Source organism: Marmota marmota, unplaced genomic scaffold (genome assembly GCF_001458135.2).
Source record: "Marmota marmota marmota unplaced genomic scaffold, marMar, whole genome shotgun sequence".
Taxonomy (NCBI): Eukaryota; Metazoa; Chordata; class Mammalia; order Rodentia; family Sciuridae; genus Marmota; species Marmota marmota.
In genome coordinates, this window is record NW_026000075.1 from 2,535,868 (window position 1) to 2,551,286 (window position 15,419).

General features: G+C 35.5%; 1 long non-coding RNA gene across 5 annotated transcripts in view; it reads left to right on the top strand.

Annotated features, from left to right (window-relative positions):
* The first annotated feature begins 3,939 nt into the window (after positions 1-3,939).
* The window catches only part of LOC107149542, a 43,058-nt gene continuing 31,578 nt past the window's right edge, over positions 3,940-15,419 (top strand). Inside the window, exons 1-2 of one of the 5 annotated variants that reach the window (XR_007351635.1) lie at positions 3,940-4,132; positions 6,723-6,781. This is a non-coding gene — a long non-coding RNA (uncharacterized LOC107149542). The remainder of the gene's footprint in view (positions 4,133-6,722; positions 6,782-15,419) is intronic. The other 4 variants (XR_007351637.1, XR_001504416.2, XR_007351636.1 and 1 more) reach the window with 4 other exon arrangements.

Genomic DNA, 15,419 nt, shown 5'->3' on the forward strand with positions numbered 1-15,419 from the left:
ATGTAGTTCAACTGCCACTGGATTCAATCCCCAGTTTTGAAATCAAAGCAAAAAACAAAACAAAACAAAAAAACTCCCTAATTTTGCAAATGCTTTTGCAAGTATAAATTCAAACTTAAATCAAACTCATTACATTAAGAAAAAAAGTCATTTATTTGTTTTGGCACTAGGGATTGAACCCAAGGCCTTGTGCATGCTGTGTGTCCTCTACCACTGAGCTACACCCCTAAACCCTTATTACATTTCAAAATAATCTGCAAAGTATGAAGAGGTTGTGTTGTATATTAGTATAAAAATGCTGAAAGAGTATAATTTATTTAAGGTTTCAAAAAGACACTGAGATACTCAAGCCAAGTTTATGACCTTCTAAGAAATTTATTTATGAAATAAAAAAAAAAAGAAAGAAATGTATTTACTGTTTACAAAGTCCCTGAAGGTTTTTTCTGTTTTCTTTTTGTTAGTGTGGTTCAATTAAACTCAACCTGGTAGGAAATATTGTTTAACAAAAGTTCCTTAGACACGTACACTGAATGTTATTTATTGCTGCACTTGACTGATATCTAGCCTGGCATTGTGCTAATTGGCAACAAATAACAGTGTCCATTCCTTTGCAGGCTCTTGCGCTGCCAAAGCACGGAGGCCATTTACAACTAGCTGCCTAGGAAGAGCAAGGGCACAACAGCAAACACATTGACAAATTACTTGAAAAGAATTTGGAATTAAAATTTAAATGCATCCTTTGCATTTAAACCCACCTAGAGTGGGTTTTCATGATGCTTGTTGACCTAAGAACTTTATGAAGTTTGGAAAACTAGTAACTGAACTTTAATGCATGAAATCCACACCTAAAAAGAGCAGATCAGGACTCCATAGAAGTCTAAAAATACTCTCTGATGCCTTTGGACCTTGATTCTATTACAATATTCTTCTTAGGTTGCCAAATTAAGAATTATTGCTAATGCAGACTAATGTGTGAGGGAGATTTGGTGTCGTCGTTCTGTTTGTTGACCCATGAACCACAAGGAATATTTAATATCTTATGTAAAACTTATCATATTTCTGCTTCCTTTCTGCTGAATGAGAAAACCTATTTATAGACTACATAACATGAAAGGCATGGCAGAGTTTTCTTTCAGGCAATAAAAATGTAATGCAAGCCTTCCCTTGTAAAGAAAAACAAATGGCTTGACAAGTGATTCTGTAACTGTTTAAAACAGGATCACTTATGAAAACAGATCTTTTAGTCTTCTACTGGGTTGGGAAAATGAGCAACACCTTAGTGGTTGTTATTCCTCACAATTATCACACAGATGTGTTTCCCTGAGTAATGGAAGCACAAGACTGGAAAGGTGGATTCTAACATTGAATAAATGGTTACTGATAGCCACATGTGTGAGCAGATGGAAGAAAGGAAGGATGGAAGGAAGGAGGAAGGGCGGGCATAAAGGAAAGAGAGGGAGAGAGACAGAGAGAAAAAGGAATCAAGGAAAAAAGAAAGGAAGAGCCATAAGGAAAAATTGAAATTATGGCATCTGCAGGAAAATGGATGGAACTTGAGATCATTATGTTAAGTGAAATAAGTTAAACTCAGAAGGTCAAGGGTCATATGTTTTTTTCTCATATGTGGAAGGTAGAGAGGAAAAAGGAAAAGAAAGGTAGGGAGAAGGAAATCTCATGAAAATCAAAGGGAGAGCAGTAGAAGGAAGGGACCAGGGGGTAGAAGAAGAGAAGGAAGTGGGGGATGCTGGGGAGTGGATATTGACCAAATTATATTGTTATATTGTATGCATGTACGAGTGTGGAATCACAGATTCCATCATTACAGATAATTATAATGGATCCAAAAAATGTGGATAGAGAAACAAATTTTTAAAAAGGCGGGAAGGAAAAATAAACTTCACCTGAAACCATCTTGCATTCTCAATTAGATTGGTCATCCTGTATATTTGTCTTTTGCAGTTCCATTTTGAGACATGAGACATTTATGAAGGGCATGTTTAAGATAATATCTATGTAGGCAGTGATCTATCTGTTCAATTGGTATCTTATTATTGATGTGTTAGACAATTCTCTATATGTAATTAAAGTAAGCAATCATATACAGAGACTAGCTGAGAAAACTTTTGTTGTGCTAAGCATACACTCTTTTGACTTACTTTTAAAAATTTTATAGAAAGATGTGACTAAAGGAATGTTTATTATTCATCCAGTATTTTTATTAAAAGCTAAAAACTGGAAGGAATCTAAATGTCCATTAATAGATATGATCTAATACATTTTATGCACTTTACTACTGAATGTTATACAGTTGTTAAAATGAGCTTTATAGCCAGGTGTGATGGTACATCCCAGTGACTCAGGGCTGAGAAAGGAGGATCAAGTTTGAAGCCGGCCTCAGAAAGTTAACAAGGCCCTCAGCAACTTGGTGAAACCCTTTCTCAAAAAACAAAAGGAGCTGGAGATATAGTTCAGCAGTAAAACACCATGGATTAAATCCTGAGAACTACTACTTCCAATAATAATGATAATAGTAATTGTCATAATGATAAAGATTAGTTGTCTTTTTTTAAAAATGAGCTCTGTGAAGACTTAGAAAAACTTCAAAACAAATTTATAAACTAAAAGTGGGAGTCACAGAACAGTAGGTATACAATCATTGACTTAGTAACATTGTAAAGTTATAGTGTATGTGTATGCAAATACGTACAAAAAGGAAAAGAACTTTTAGGATGTTTTGTAATATAATATGTATTCATGAGTTACTTACTAACTCGAAAATAGCAGTTATATTTGGGTTCAAATTGGTTCATGGTGTGTTTAGTTTGCTTCTGGGTACAAAATCATTGCTCTTTTTTCGAGTTGTTTTGTTTCTTGTTAGTTTTAAGGCAGATACATTACAGTTACTACCTTAACCATATGAGCATTCCATCTAATTTTTTTTTTAATTTCCAGAAAATAAAATCTATAAATCTCTGAAAAAAACTCACTTAGGGAGGTTTAAAGAGAAGAATCTGAGAATTCTGTCCTTGGTTTTGGGATAAGTTTCTCAATACATTTATTTTACATTTTGCAGTGCTGGGAATTGAACTCTGGCCCTTGTACATACTAAGCCAGTATTTACCACTGAGCCATACCCACAGTCCTTAGTACTTTTAAGAATAATTCCTTATTACTATCTTTATTCCTAATCCATCAATTCTGTAGGTTTCTGAACATTCTTATGCAGGAAGCTTTTCTCTGAGGCTGTGAAAACACTAAACTTCACCTTCTTAACCAGGACCACTGAAATTTTTTAAAGAGGAATCAAGCACAAAATTAGCAACTCTCCCCCCATACAGTAAGCAGGATACCAGGAAGAGAAAAATAGAATTTAAGCATCAATTAATTATAATTTTTGTGGGGAGGGTGTTATGGGGATTGAATCTAGAGGGCTTTAGCTACTGAGCCACATCCCTAGCTCTTTTTATTTCAAGACAGGGTCTCACTAAATTGCTTAGGGTCTCCACTTACTGAGGCTGGCTTTGAACTTGCCATCCTTCTGTCTCAGCTTCTAGAAACATGGGATTATAGGCCTATGCCACCATACCCCGCAGTTACATAGACTTGAACTATCAGTGCACTTAGCTGCAGATAACCTAAAACTATGACTCAATTGACTTTAACAATACAGAAAATGCATAATTTCACGTAGCAAGAATTTTTTCCAAGAGGATTCTCTGGGAAGGTGACGGGGCTCTAACAGAGATTCTGAGAAGTCATCTTTTCATTTCTAGCAGTAGCTAAATAGTGGATCCAGAGCTATAACAGAAGGCAAGACCCATGTCATGAGGGTTGCCGTTGGAAGGGTCCAGCAGGATGGTCTCCAAAGAATCCGTGAAACCATCTTTAAAAAATGACTCAGCTTTACACATCTGCCAAAACCAGAGAGTGCAAAGCCATCTTAAAATAGTATCAGTCAGAAGAAATTTCTGCTTCCCTTTTCTCTCCTGCCTCTAGTGCTCCAACAAAGAGGGGGTCAGCAACAGCAGCTGAGAATGTGAGGAGTGAACAAACATGAAAGAAGCAGCTCACCACATTGTGTTTTGCCAAGTCCGGTGCCCTGCCCACAGTTACGACCTAACTGCGGAAAGTAGTGAGTGTGTGTGTGTGGGAATCCTGTTTTTAATGAAAGCTGAAATGTTGATTAACATCACTGTCTGGGCTTTGGAGTTTCATCTTCTAGTCTGTGCAATGTGATTTAAAACAGCAATTTAACTTTTTATTTCCTAAGCATGAGGAGGACAGTTAAAGGAGAGCCTAGGTTATTTTCCAAGGACCTTGGAAGAGGTTTCTTTATTAAATATATTAAATATTAAAATATATTAAATATATTTTTCTGAGGGAGAAAGGAAAATAATTATCTCTTAAGTTCTCTGATTAGGCTCCCTCCCTATTTGCCTCTGTGCACAAGCAGTTAAACATGTGCAGTCACCTCTATTCTATTTTTTTTACAGCCCCTTTTTTGTGTTTTATTTTACTTTATTTTAAAAATTATTTTTAAAATTTATATATGAAAGCAGAATGCATTACAATTCTTATTACACATCTAGAGCACAATTTTTTCATATCTCTGGTTGTATACAAAGTATATTCACACCAATTCGTGTCTTCATACATGTACTTTGGATAATAATGTCCATCATATTCCACCATCATTGCTAACCCCATGCCCCCTCCCCTTCCTCCTCTATTCTTAAAAAAAAAAAAAAAAAAAAAAAAAAAAAAANTATAAAAATGCTGAAAGAGTATAATTTATTTAAGGTTTCAAAAAGACACTGAGATACTCAAGCCAAGTTTATGACCTTCTAAGAAATTTATTTATGAAATAAAAAAAAAAAGAAAAAAAGAAAGAAAGAAAGAAAAAAGAATCCTCCTCAGAACTGGGTGTAGTGGTACATGCTTGTAATCCCAGCAATTTGGGAGACTGAGGCAGAAGGATTGCAAGTGAGAGGGCAGCCTCAGCAATTTACTGGCCCTAAGCAACTTAGTGAGACCCTGTTTCAAAATAAAAAATAAAAAGAGATGAGGATGTGGTCCAGTGGTAAAGCACCCTGGGTTCAATTCCCAGTAGCAACACCACCACCACCATCATCATTATCAAATATAAAACCTCTTCCTCTCCCAGTTCTGATCTAGTTATATTGATATAGTCCCCCTGCCTTTTTTTTCTTTTGAGAGCAGATTTTTTTTCCCCATTTTTTTTTATCAGTGCATTGTAATTGTACATATTGATGGGATTTGTTGTTATCCCCCCACTGAGAGTGGTTCAGGAATCAAACCCAGGGTCTCTGGCATTGTAGGCTTGTGACCTGCCACTGAGCTATACCCCAGCCCTTCTTCCTCTTTAGGGTCAAATTTACAGAAAAATAATTGGCTGTGTGTCAGAGGTCTGTCAGGTCAGTTCCAGAACACTGAATTCCTGATCTCAGCAGCAGGCACATGATTCTGACACCGCAAATCACAGTGGCCAATATCTATGAACAGCAACTGGTCTAAGGAATGCGCCTATGGCACATGCAGTGACAATTAGAATACTTACTTCAGATTGCTACTCAGAGTTTGGAAGGACTGCTGTGAAACCCAGTTTCTGGTCCTATTACCACAATGAACACACTCTTGTAAGATTTATAATTTCTAATATTTGTTACTATAAACTACATCATACTACAACTTAGTGAGGCCCTTAGCAACTTAGTGAGACCCTATGTGGAAATATAAAATAGAAAGAACTGGGACTATATAGCTCAGTGAAAAAGCACCCCTGGGTTCAATCCACAGTGAAAAAAAACAAACAAACCCAAAAAACAAAAAACAAATCAAAATCAAATCAAGGGGTCTGGATTGTTGCTCAGTAGTAGAGTGCTTGCCTAGCAGGCATGAGGCACTGGGTTCGATCTCCAAGCAAAACGTGAAAATACATAAATAAAATAAAGGTATTATATTCATCTACAACTAAAAAATATTAAAACAAACAAACAGATTTAGCTAGACACAGTGGTTCATGCCTGTAATCCCAGAGACTTGGGAGATAGAGGCCAGAGAATCACAAGTTCAAGACCAGTCTCAGCAACTTAGTAAGACTGTGTCTCAAAAGCTAAATAAAAAGAGCTGTGATGTATCTCAGAGATAGAACGTCCCTGGGTTTGATCCCCAATACTAAAACAAAACAAAACAAAACAGCAGCAGCACTACCACCAAGGTTTATTGAGATATAATTCACATGTATCATGTAGTTCATTTATTTAAAGCCGTGTAACATTCAATGTGCTTTACTCTATTCATGGTTATGCAAACATCACTGCAATAAATTGTAAAACATTTTTGTCACCCCCAAAATGTATTCCATGCCTACTTGTAGTAATTTCCCATGCCACCTCCAGTCTCATCTTTTTGTTATTGAATTTTAACTATACTTTATCCATTTTGATTACTAGATCTTTATCAGGTATATAACCTACAAGTATTTTTCCTACTCTGTAGGTTGTCTGTTCATTTTCTTAATAGTGTTCTTTGATGCATAAATGATAATGATGATGATGATGATTTTGCAGTGCTGGGGATCGAACCCAAGGCCTCCCACATGCTGGGCAAGCTATCTACCACTAAGCTACATCCCCAGCCTCATGTTTTCTATTTTGATGGTATAATTTGTCAAATTTTTCTTTGGTTGCCTGTGTTTTTAGTGTTGTATATGAGAAATCATCAAGCAAACCAATCTGAAGAAAAATTAATAAAAATCAAGGTAAAGATTTTACTTCTATATTTTATTCTAACAATTTTATAGCCTTTTAAGGTTTTACATTTATACCCATGATACATTTCATGTTAAGCTTTGTAAGTGATGTGGGGTTGGTGTCTATATTCCTTCTAGTACCAAATGGTCTCAGTACCATTTGTAACTATTTGTTATTTTACTCATTGAATTTTACTCCAAATCTCTTGACAATCTGTTAAAAAGTCAGCTGACTATAAATGTAGGAATATTTTTGTAACGTCAATTCAAGTGGGCTGTTCTGTATGCCTGTCTTTGTTCCATTAACCACACTGTCTTTATTACCTTAGCTTTGCTGTACTAAGGACGAATCCCAGAGGCTCCACTCACCCATTGAGCTACAATCCTAGTGCCCTCACCTTTTCTTTTAAGATAGGGTCTCACTAAGATGTCCAGGCTGGCTTCAAACTTGAGATCCTCTTGTCTCATCCCTCAGAGTAGCTGGGATTACAGGTGTGTGCCACCATTCCTGGCTTTTATTACCTTAGTTTATAGTAAATTTCAAAAGCTGCAGGGATGAACCTTCAATTTTGTTCTTTTTTTTTTAAAACTAAGACTGCTTGTTTATTTTAGGTTACTTGAATTTCCATATTACTTTTAAGATCAGTTTGTCCTAATGTCATGTGTAGCTAATAAAAAAAAATTTTTAAAAAAGCAATACAAAAAAAAGATCAGTTTGTCAATTTCTATAACAACTCCAGTTGAAAATTTGATAGGGATTGTGTTGAATCTAGATTAATTAGGGGAATACTGCCACCCTAATTATACTGTCTTTCAATCTATGAACATAAGATGTGTTTCCATTTACTTAGATCATCTTAATCTCTTTCAATAATGTTTTATAATTTTCAGTATCTGTGTTTTAGACTTTTCTTATTATATTTACTCCTTAGTATTTTACTCCTTTTTTAAATATTTATTTTTTAAGTTGTGGTTGGACACAATATCTTTATTTTATTTATTTTTACGCAGTGCTGAGCATCGAACCCATGGCCTTGTACTTACTAGGCGAGCGCTATACCGCTGAGCTACAACCCCAGCCCAGTATTTTATTCCTTTTGATGTAATTATAAATGAAATTGTCTTTATCTTTGTTTCAGATTATTCATTGCTAGGATATAGATACATAATTAAATGCACTTTTTACTTACTTTTCTTTTTTTTTTTTTTTTTTGGTAACAGAGGTTGAACCCAGGGGCATTTTACCACTGAGCTACATACCTAGCCCTTCGTACTATTTTTTATTTTTGAGACAGGGTCTTGTTAAATTGCTGAGACTGGCCTGGAATTTACAGTCCTCCTGCCTCAGCCTTCCAAGGAATTGGGTGCCACTGTGCCCATCCCAACTTACTATATTTTCAATTTACAATGAGTTTATGGGGATATATCCCCATCCTAAGTTGAGAAGCATCTGTAATGATCTTGTATCTTGCAATTGTGCTGAACTTATTTGTTGGTACTTGTAGATTTTTAGTGGAATCCTTTGGATTTTCTACATACAAGATTGTATCATCACTGGGTATGGTGGCTCATGTCTGTAATTCCAGTGGCTGGGGAGGCTGGGGCCGGAAGATCCCAAATTCAAAGCCAGCCTCAGCAATTCAGCGAGGTCCTAAGCAACTTAACAAGACTCTGTCTCAAAATCTCAAGATAAATAAAAAAGGGCTGGGGATGTTACTTAGTGGTTGAGCACCCGTGAATTCAATCCCTGGTACAGAAAAAAGATAATATCAAATAGAGGTAGTTTTGCTTCTTTCTTCTCAATCTGGATAACTCTTATTTCCCCCCCCCCTTTTTTTTTTGCCTAATTGCCCTGATCAGGCCTTTGGTTTGATGTTGAATGAAAGTGATAAAAACAGATATACTATCACTTTTTTTATTTTTTGGTACTTAGTGCGTTTAACCACTGAGCCATATCCCCAGCCCTTTTTGTTTTTTTTATTTTGAGACAGGTTCTCACTAAATTGCTGAGGGCCTCCCTAAATTGCTGAGGCTGGCTTTGAAATTGCATCCTCCTGCCTTAGTCTCCTGAGTTATTGGGAATACCGGCATACAAGACTGCACCCAGCTGTCACTCTCAATCTTAGGGCAAAGTATACAGTCTTTCACCATCAATTGTCAGCTGTGGGGATTTTTGTAGATGCCGTTTATCTGACTGAATAAGTTTCCTTCTGTACCTAATTTGTTAAGTGATTTTATCATGAAAGGGCATTTGATTTTGGCAAATTTTTTCTGAATCTCTTGAAATAATCATGTGGACTTTATTCTTTATTCAGTATGTAAGTATTTTGAATTTGATATATAACACTAAATTATCTTTAAAAATTGTAACAAATTATATTCTGAAGAGAAATTATAAAATTTTTATTTGCTCATTACCAGCAATGGTTATTACTGATCTCATTTTTCTTTTATGGTGCTGGAGATTGAATCCACAGCCTTATGCATGTAATGCAAGCAGTCTACAAACTGAGCTATATCCCCAGCCCAGCAATGGTTATTATTAAATACTTCTTAATTTATCAGATGAAAACTACTTATTGTTTTACTTTTAACCACTGGACTACATCCCCAGCATTTTTTATTTTTTATTTTGAGACAGGGTCTCACTAAATTGATTATGGCCTTGCTACATTGCTAAGGCTGGCCTGGAACTTGCTATCTTCCTACCTTAGCCTTCCGAGTTGCTGGGATTATAAGTGTATTCCACTGCATTCCTATCAGAAATGGAACTCAGGGGAGCTTAGTCACTAAGACACCCCTTTTTTATTATTTTATTTTGAAACTGGGTTTCGCTATGTGCTTAGGGCCTTGCTAAATTGTTGAGGTTGGCTTTGAACTGGAGATTCTCCTGCCTTAGGATTACAGACATGTGCCAAGGTGCACAGCTTAATATTTTTTTATTTATAGATATTCATAATTTTTTCTTGTTAATTGCATAATTTCATAATTTCACTTTAACCTTGTTTGTAATTTTTTGTTAATTTGTAAAAATTTTTATAAATTATAGCTATTTACTCCATGCCATTTATGACAATTACAGATACTATGTCAAAGAACATAAAAAGGTATTCTCGGGCTGGGGATGTGGCTCAAGTGGTAGAGCGCTCGCCTGGCATGCGTGCGGCCCGGGTTCAATCCTCAGCACCACATACAAACAAAGATGTTGTGTCCGCCGAAAACTAAAAAATAAATATTAAAATCAGTTAAAAAAAAAAAAAAAAAAGGTATTCTGGAGGCTGAGGCTATAGCTCACTGGTAAAGTGCTTGCCTCGCATGTGTGAGACAGACACTGGGTTGGATCCTCAGCATCACTTAAAAATAAATAAAGATATTGTGTGTCCATCTACTACTAAAAACATCTTTAAAAAAATTTTAAAAACAGTATTCTAGAGAATACAAGAAATCATTCACTTTGCCTCACATGGCGTCAAAATTACTTTCTTCTTAAGATCTTAGTTAAAAGTATGTAAAACTCAGTAACTTCTTGTATTTAGACCTTAAAAAATGTCAGATATTTTCCATAACATCTTTGACACATTTAAAATTATATTCTCAGATTCTACTGATGCCTTTTTTTGCTAAAGAACTGATCATAAAGGAACTAAAAATTTCTGGGTGTTCAAACTGTCTTTATGACTATGCCTTATAATTTTCCATGCTTGCTTTTGGTCGCTTTCAATTATATGCTCACCTGTTTTTGCCTACTGAGCAGAACTGCCATTTCTGGGAATGTTTTGGTAGTTTGTGTCTCTCAAGGTTTTAATATTTCATTAGAGTTGTAGAATTTAGCAGCACATACTTTGTATGATTTCCATTCATTTAAATTTTTAAGTTTTGGCTTTTGAACCAGGAAATATGGCTAATTTCATCAACATTTTGGGTGCATTAAGGAGAGTGTATTTTATTGCTGTTGGGTGGATTGTTCTATAAATGACAATTGGTCAAATTGGTTACTACTGCTGGGTGTTGTGGTACATGCCTACAAGCCCAGAAGCTCAAGAAGCTGAGGCAGGAGAATCATAAGTTCAAAGTCAGACTCAGCAATTTAGGGAGGCCCCAAGCAACTTAGTGAGACCCTGTCTCAAAAAATAGAAAGGGATAGGTATGTGGCTCAGTGATTAAGTGTCCTGTTACCAAAATTAAATAAATAAATAGATAGATAATTGGTTAATACTATTGCTCAATCTTCTATACCTTTGTTTGTTTTCGTATTGGGGTTGAATCCAGGAACACTTTACCAATGAGCCACATTCCCAACCCTTTTTATTTTTGATTTTGAAACAGGGTCTCACAAAGTTGCTCGTTTTGAATTTTCAATCCTTCTGCCTTAGCCTCCCAAACTAGGATTGCAGTGTGTGTACCACCATGCTAGCATGTCTTCTATAACTTTATGGATTTTATTTCTTCTTCTATCAATTATTGAGAGAGGGGAATTGAAATCTCTGACATTAATGGTTGACATCTCTAGATCTCCTTTAAGTTCATTAATTTTTGCTTCATGTATACTAATGCACTATTATTAGATATGTAAATGTTTAGGATTATTATATCCTCTTGATGAATTGACTCATTTATCATTCTAAAATTATCCCCTCAATCCCTGAAAACATTCTTTGCTCTGAAATCTGCTTGTCTTATATTAATTAAAGTCTGTATAGCTTTTTGTTGTTGTTGTTGTTGTTTTCTGATATTGGGGATTGAACCCAGAGGTGTTTTACCACTAAGCCATATCCCCAGCCCTTTAAATTTTTTTTTTTACACAATACCTTTAATTAATTAATTTTTATGTGATGCTGGGGATCGAACCCAGTGCCTCAGCTGTGCTAGGCAAGTGCTCTACCACTGAGCCACAGCTTGCCACAACACCAGCTCCCCCCCCACCCCTTTTAAATGGTGTTTTTAGATTATCTACAATTGTTTTGAGTATTGAAACATTTGGGCTTAAATAAATCACATTGCTCTTCATTTTCTGTTTTTGCTAACTTTTTTTTTCTAGTTTACTTTTCCTATTTTGGATTATTAAATACTGTTATTCAGTTTTGTCTCTCTTGTTGGTTTATTAACTATAATTCTTTTTATTTTTGGTAGTTTATTTTTTTGCTTTGAGATTTATAATACACATCTTTAATTTACCATGGTCTACCTTTTTTTTATGTTCTATCTTAAAGTGATATTAAATCACTTTTCATGCAGTATAATACCTTGTAACATTATACTCTCATTTGTTTCCTTCCAGCTTTTGGGCTACACATTTTACCTTTTTATATTTACAGGTCCCAGAATATGCTGTTCTGCTTTAGCCAGTTAGTTATCATTTAAAGACATTTAAAAAACAAGAGATAATAACTGTATAATTACCCATGCACTTACCATTGCTGGTGCTTTTCTTTCCTTTGTGTAGATAGAGATTTCCATCTGGTATCATTTTCTTTCTGATTGAAGAATTTCATTTAACATTTTATATAGTAAAGTTCTGTTTGCTAATGATAAATTCTGTTAGCTTTTATATCTATGAAAGAGTTTTTATTTCCTTTCTTTTTTGGTAGGTGGGGATGGGGTACCAGGGATTGAACTCAGGAGCACTCAACCACTAAGCCACACTCCCAGTCCTTTTTTGTATTTTATCTAGATGCAGGGTCTCACTGAGTTGCTTAGTGCCTGGCTTTTGCTGAGGCTGGCTTTGAGTTTGCAATCTTCCTGTCTCAGCCTCCCAAGCCACTGGGATTACAGGAGTGTGCCACCGCCCACCTGGCCCCTTCTTTTTTAAATTATTATTTTTTTTCCTGAGTATAGAATTGTAGGTCAATAGCTTATTCCTTATAGTATTTAAAAGATAGTCCTACCCTGTCTTCCAGCTTGCATCATCTACAATGAGAAATCTATAATCTTTCCTCTCCTCCTCCTCCTCCTTCTTTTTTTTTTTTTTTGGTACTGGGGATTGAAGCAAGGGACACCTTACCATTGAGTTACATCCCAAGAACTTTTCATTATTTATTTTGAGACAGGGTCTCACTAAGTTGTTTAGTGCCTCCCTAAGTTGCTGAGAGTGGCTTCAAACGTGCAATCCTCCTGCCTCAGCATCTGAGTTGCTGGGATCACCAACATGCACTATGGAACCCAGCAAAAATTCTATAATCTTTTTTAAAAATCTTATCCCTCTGCATATAATATATCTTTTTTCCTCAGCTTCTTTTAAAGTTTTTCTCTTTTAAATGATCTTAAGCAATTTGTTTATGATATGTCTTCTATTGTTTTTTTTCATATCACTTATGCTCACGGTTCAGATATTTGGATATATGGGTTTATAGCACTTATGAAATTTGGAAAAATAATTCAGGTTTTATTTCTTCTAAGTTTTTTTTTTTTTTTTTTTTTTGCCATCTCATCTCTCCTTCCCTTTGTAGACCCTGATCACTTGAAGCTCTTCTGTAGCTTACAAATGTCCTATTATCCTGTTCTTCCCCACTTCTGTATTTTAGTTTCTATTTCTAGGCTATTTCACTCATTAATCTTTTCTTCTGTGCTGTCTTGCTTTGGTTAATTTCATTCAGTATATTTTTTCACTTCAGATATAGTAGATTTCATACACATTCAATCTTTCCTTAAACTTGCTAAATGTGAAATATAGTTAGAATGCTCGAAATACAGATTTTAATGTCTTTCTGTAGGATTTCTCTCATCTTTGAAAATTTGGGGTAATTTTCTATTAATTTTTCTTCTTAATTATGAGTCATTATTTTCCTTCTTGTCTGCGTGCTTGGTAAATTTTCCCTGTATGCCCAACAGTGGAGTTTTATCTTATTGGGTACACGGATTATTTTGCCATCCTTATGAAAATTCTTGAACTTTGCTCTGGGATATAGTTAAGTTACATGGAAACAACTTGATCCTCCTGGATCAAATTTGGTTAGGTGATATAAGAGTAGCATTTGCTCTAGGACCAATTTTACCCGACTTCTGAGGCAAGACTCTTCTGTGTACTCTTCCTTATAATTCAGAAATTATAAAGTTTGCCAGTTTGAGCCATGAAAGCAGGAACTGTTTTTAGTCCTATATTAAATCTGATGCTTGCTTATTGTACCTTTAAATCTTTGACTGTTTTTTTTTCTCTTGTTTCTAGTCATTTCCTTACATATGCACTGATAAACTTCCTGAGTTCATTCAATAGAGATCTCTTCTGTCTGGTAATCTGCATTATGAACTCTAGCTTGCTTTGTCCCTCAGATTCTCAGCTCCAACTCTTCAAATCCAGGAAACCACTTGGATTCCTCTCCTTGTGTCACAGCCTGGAAACTCTTGCAGGCATTAAAATGGGCAGTTGTAAAATTAGTTCACTTTGTTTTCTGCTTCTCAGATAGCACTATCCTTTTGTTACCTAATGTCCAATGTCTTTTAAACAATCATATCTAGGGGCTGGGGATATAGCTCATTTGGTAGAGTGCTTACCTTGTATGCATAAGGCCCTGGGTTCAATCCCCAGCACCAAAAAAAAAAAAAAAAAAAAAAAAAGATCATATCTAAATAAAAGTCTTCTGGGCTTGGTGGCCCATTCCTATCATCCCAGCTGTTTGGAAGGCTGAGACAGGAGGATTTCAAATTTGAGGCCAGTTGCAGCAATTTATCGAGACCTTGTCTCAAAACCAAAAAACAAAAACCAACCAACCAAAAACAAAAACAAGCCTAAAGGCTTGAAGAGACAACTTACAATATAGAAAAAAAATATTTGCAGTCCATACGTGAATAAATGATTAATATCCAAAATATAGAAGGAACTCAAACAGTTCAATAGCCAAAAAACAAATAATCAATAGCCAGAAAACAAATAACCTGATTTAAAAATGGGTAAAGTACATGAATAGATATTTCTCAAAAAATATGTATAAAACGTTGGCTGGGGTTGTGGCTTAGAGGCTGAGTGCTTGCCTAGCATGTGTGAGGCATTGGGTTTGATTCTCAGTACCACACATCAATAAATAAAATAAATGTCCATTGACAACTAAAAAAAAAAAAAACATAAAACATCCAACAAGTTGCTGGGCGTGATGGCGCCCACCTGTAATCCCAGTGACTCTGGAAGCTGAGGCAAGAGGATGGCAAGTTCGAAGCCAATCTTAGCAATTTAGGGAGGCCATGAGAAACTCAGTGAGCTTCGTCTCAAAATAAAATATAAAGGGCTGGGGTTGTGGTCAGTGGTATACATATATAAAAGCCAACAAGCATATGAAAAATTGTTCAACATCACTAATCATCATGGAAGTCCAGATCAAAATCACAATGTGAAATCACCCTACATTTGTTAGAATGGCCATCATCAAATGATAACCAAAACTGGTGAGAATGTTAAGAAAAGGGAACACTTGTATACTGTTGGTGGGAATGTAAATTAGTACAGCAATCATGAAGAACAGGATTGAGATTCTTCCAAAAAAAAAAAAAATTAGGACTATGATATGATCCAGCAATGCCCCTACTGGGTATATGTTCAAAGGAAGTGAATCATAATGTGGAAGAGACATCAGTGCTCCCATGTAAGATGTGGCACTACCCAAAACAGCCAAGTGTCTATTAAAGTCCAAATGCATTAAAAACTATGGTCTATACATAC